The sequence below is a fragment of the Scardinius erythrophthalmus genome (genome assembly GCF_964197995.2).
Source record: "Scardinius erythrophthalmus genome assembly, chromosome: 2".
Classification (NCBI taxonomy): domain Eukaryota; kingdom Metazoa; phylum Chordata; class Actinopteri; order Cypriniformes; family Leuciscidae; genus Scardinius; species Scardinius erythrophthalmus.
The window spans coordinates 37353553-37358570 of NC_138222.1; positions in this window are offsets into that span (position 1 = coordinate 37353553).

Consider the following 5018-nt stretch of genomic DNA (forward strand, 5'->3'; position numbering starts at 1 on the left):
GGCTACAGTTTTAAAATGTTCTGTGGGAGGCTAATTCGTGCATTGGCAAAGCAGAGTTTCTGTAGAACTGTTTCTATTTTAGTGTAATAATCCACAGGTTAAGACTCCCTTATATGATTCTTAGATCAAGTAAATAATTGGTGAAAAATGTTTTTGGTGAAAATATAGCCAAAGATTTACCTCATTGTTGTAGTGTTTCTATTTTATTAAATAGTAAGCGCTTTAAACTCTTCGTATGTTTCTTAAAGAAAACGCGATGAAGCACACAATCATTGGCAATTTAAATAAATTTTGAACAGAATTCTTAACCAAACTTGCATTACATTTTATGTTTAAGGAATACATTTAATTAGAAATATTAAGTGGATGAATTCAACTCCAAAAAGCTGTTTCCTTATTATTTTACAGTGTAGCTCATCACCATTCATTGTTTTTCTTTTTTTTGTACTTTTCTGTTACAGTTTTAGTTCTTGTCCTGCAATCATGACAAAATACACTACAAACCATACTTCAACAAAAAAAAAAAGGTAACAAAAAAAGAGAAACAAAGCAAGCAAGCAGGCAGACAGTGATTACAGGGTATATAAGAGACAGAAACATACAGTATGCAAAAAAGGGCCATGTGGTAGGCAAGATGGAAGGAAACCGTCTCTTTTCCTAATTCTATCTCTCCTTTTCTCTGTGTGTGTAGTAAAGTCAGAGGGTTTGGGTCAGTGAATGGAGTTCAGAGTGAAGGATGTGGTCATCCTGATGAGAGGTTTAAGGCAGCAGTGATACTGTGGTTCAGCTAGTATCTTCAGCATAGATGTCAGATCACAGCACTCTCAGCAGCTGAACGCAGCTTTGCTTACTCTGTGCCACTCAAATTAACACCACACATATCTCTCTCACTACTGCAGTCTTGTTAGAGGAAAATATGTTTCTGCTCATTACGTCGTGATGCTGTTTCTGGGTCCAAACCTAAGTGAGAATACTATCTCAACAGCCCTTTATGAGCACTAAAAAACTCACAGTTTACACTACAGTCTGCAGGCTCACGGAGTCACGGACACCAATATCTTAACGATTCTGGAAAGATAATTCACTGTCTGGCCAACTGAGATTTCGCTATGGAGATAAAGGTTAGGATCATGGTTTTTTGGTAGTACTACAGCTGATATGGTTAGATTATGTTATTCTGTCTTTTATTTTGAAATTCTGTCCTGTTTCCTTTTGTTCCTGTTTCCCCATTCTGTTTGGTTTCTGATTATGTCCTCATTTGTTTCTATGGTTACTTAAGTTTATCACCTGGGTCTCTTTATGCTTGCCTTTTTCTCCCTGTTCAATTCAATAACTTGTTGGTTCTCGTCTATGTTGATTTTGTTGTTTATCTATGCTATTACTCCTGTGTGTTCCTAGTCTGTTCTTTAATAAAGTGTGTTTTGTTTTGGACTTTCCTTCGTTGTGCGCTCATTACAGCCAATCGTGACAACAGCATACTGTGTTGTATACACCTTTTGCTTCTAGGATCTGATAGAGCATTCAGGTCTGGACTCTGGAAATGATGCCACGTCACGTCAGATATCAGAATAGAACAGAATATGTATTGCCAAACAGACGGTAACATTAAATTTGTATAGGGTACACAACCATTTAAAAGTCTGAGACTTTAAAGTCTGCGTGAACCGTATGTTGCAAACGACTTTTCTCCAGTGTTGTGACGTATTTCCCAGTGAAAAGGAGTATTGAACAGAGGGCAGGGTTTTACTCTAGCGCTCCTCCTCTCCATCTCTCACTCATAGCAGACTAACGGTTTGAGGGGAGTGGTTAAGCGTTTCCCAACCCAAGCCGTCAAACCTACATCATCAGCCATTCCAGACCGGAAGTAACTTTTCAGACTTTGATTAAAGATTACGACGGCAGACAATTTTTTTCTGTGTATTAACTTGCACGGATTAATTTTTCACCACAAGACTAGAAATATGTGCTAACAGAGTAAATAGGGTCAATTTTGATTTCAGTTGGACTTTAAGACTGGATTTATCTGATGAATAACATTTCTTATTATTACCACATTTTAAACAAAAATGTGCTGCTTGATGTATTTGTGGAAACCATTATACATTTTTTTCAGGATTATTTGATGAACAGAAAATTCAATAGAATAGTGTTTATTTGAAATAGAAATCTTTTGTAACATTATAAACATGTATAAACTGTAACTTTTGATCAATTTAATGCATCCTTGCTGAATAAAAGTATTAAAAAGTTAAAGAGTTAAAAAATCGTACTGACCCTAAACTTTTGAACGGTAGAGTATATTATACTGCACAATGTGATACAAAACACTCTATACAATACAGTACACAAACTGATATAGTCAGATTATAAATAGATGCACTATAACAGCTATTGGAAAGACTGATCTTTGTTGAAAAGGGGTTTTAGTATGTTGTTTGTTATGGTGTCTGCGTTGATATTCGTCACCTGTATAATGCCTGTCTTAAATACATGTTTGGGAATAAGATGCAAAGCACCTTATCATGCGTCCTTTCATTAACACTGAGAGCCTCCTTTGCTCTTTAGTTTATGTAAACACATGTTGACAAAAAGAATGTCTGACTCAGTTTCTGGCAGCATGGGACTTCCTGATAAATGGAGTCTTGTTTAGATCAGTCACCTCGGATTAGTCTGGAGGTGCAGTGTAAAATCCAATATTATACTCTATCAATGTCTTTCACAAAGATCACAGACGCAACAGCCAATCACAATCAGCCAGAGAGGAAACATGAGGTCTAATGACACAAGAGCTGAAGAGGATGAGTCACTGACTGCCAGCTGATGTTTCATTGTGTTAGATGAAATAAGAAAGCTAGAGGCTGCTGAGGATTCTGATGGCTGCCCTCGTGCACTGCTGTGCAATGGATAGTATAGGGTCGAGAAGGGTCGAGTGAGTCCCCATGAAATCAAAATTGAAAATTCTTTTTTATGGAATATTGCAGTATTTATTATAAATGATTCATCCGTGCACAGCATTATTTATTTATTTATTTATTTGTAATTCATGTGCTCTCATAATTTTCAATCAAAATAATTACCCCTCCCTCTTGCAACAACATCAGTTGTGTCCGAAATCACATGCGTAGCCTACCTACTATATAGTAGGCGAAAAACTATGTGACAAAAGTATGTCCGAATTCACAGTACTCATAAACACATTCACACACTGAGTGACTGAGTAGACACATACTGTTTTTCACCTACTATATAGTAGGGAAGTTTGCAGCCATCTCTTCTCTGATTATGTGTTTAATGGTGCGAGGGCAGGACAACCTGTCACTCACATGAGATCACAGCAGCAAACCACAACCATCCAATCAATTCCCAATGGATTAAGTCCCACCCTACATTTTTTCTGGTTCGAGAAGCCAGATATACCCAACATAAGGGAAGAAAAGATTGTGTATTCCCAGATACATAAGCGCTTTGGTAAGAAAGTGTCGTTTATGCATTTCTATGTAATGTAAAGGCAATGAATCAGTATGCATAGCATATCCCAGAATAGTAAAAAAAAAAAAAAATACTTTCACTGACCTCACTCCTGGAAATGTGTGGATTATATAAGATCAATACACAGCCAGCCTCAACTCATCCTGCCTCCAAATAAAGAGTGCTAGGAAAAGAAAGAGGAACATCAGAGAAGAGCTCTGACTGTAATTAAACACACACATGGAAAGCAATGATACAATTACATTCATTAGAACATCAGTAGCTGGTTTGCCATTATTTTCAGCTTTTTGTTTACATTTTCAACCACAACAGAAGATATTTTTCTTTGGTAAAATGCTTTTCTCTCATCTCCCATGTTACTTTCAACTGCTTCAGCATGTTATGTTCGCACTGTCTCGACAGTGATGTCACTCTTCTGCTCTGTATTTCATTATTAAATGGATGTAAAAAATGTTGAGGTTCGTACTTCCTGTTCTTTTTGTGCAGAGTGATAATTCAAAGCGAACTGCGATGACTCAGTGGTGCTGATGACGAAGAGTGTGGACCAGTTTAGGAGGCAAAGGCCTAGAAAAGAAAACGGTGCTGAGAGAGCAGGATTGATCGCTCACAAACACAGCGCTCTGTCTCCCCCTGCCGGCCACTTCTCATAACTCACGCCACTAGACAACTGGTCGCATTTCTGGTAGTTACTGATATCAAATAAAGAAAAATAATTGTGGCAAGTAAAAAATAGTGTGTATTCACCAATCTCTCTTTATACAAAATACACTATACACAACAAAATCACAGAAGAACCTATTGCACGTTATTGATTATATTGCACAGTGATTGAAAGGAAGTGTGCAATGAAAATGGTTTATATCGAACATATTATTTAATGCATAGCACTGCATCATGAGCACTTGAACAAGACTCCAGCTACATCACAAGAAATAAGCAAAATATAGGCCTATGTATATCACATGCAATACTGCTAGATTGAAATAAAATGCTTTTAAAAATGAATTTTTAAAACATTTCTGTTCTCTGTGAACTGGAACGTTGTGTTTTAAATGTGTCTAAGACGCTCTGACGGCGGCGGGATATAATATGTTTACTGAAATTATCATGGATAAAACATAAAGACTTCCTTAAAATAGTTATTTCTGTGAATACGTGGACAGAAAATCTCTTCTCTGTTATCCTAACAATATATCTGGCTCACGCTGGATGCACATTATTGTAACTTCACTCAACATGAGTTTCACCGAGTTTACATCCGGGACTTTTCCCTAGGCAATGGGGGGCGCACTACAACCGTTCCTTAGGCAAAGTGAAATAAATTCGCCGCACCGTTACATAAACTAGTTCTCTTCTTCTAAGTGTTCTTTCGTGCTCGGTAATACTTATTTCGCCCCGGTTCGCGACAATATTAAATTAATATCCAATTATATCCATAATGTGTAATGTTGGGCGAGTTATTTTGGGCGTTACACGGCATGGTTTTGCTGTCCCATTATCTCTCTTCTGCGCGCATTGATACAACGAGC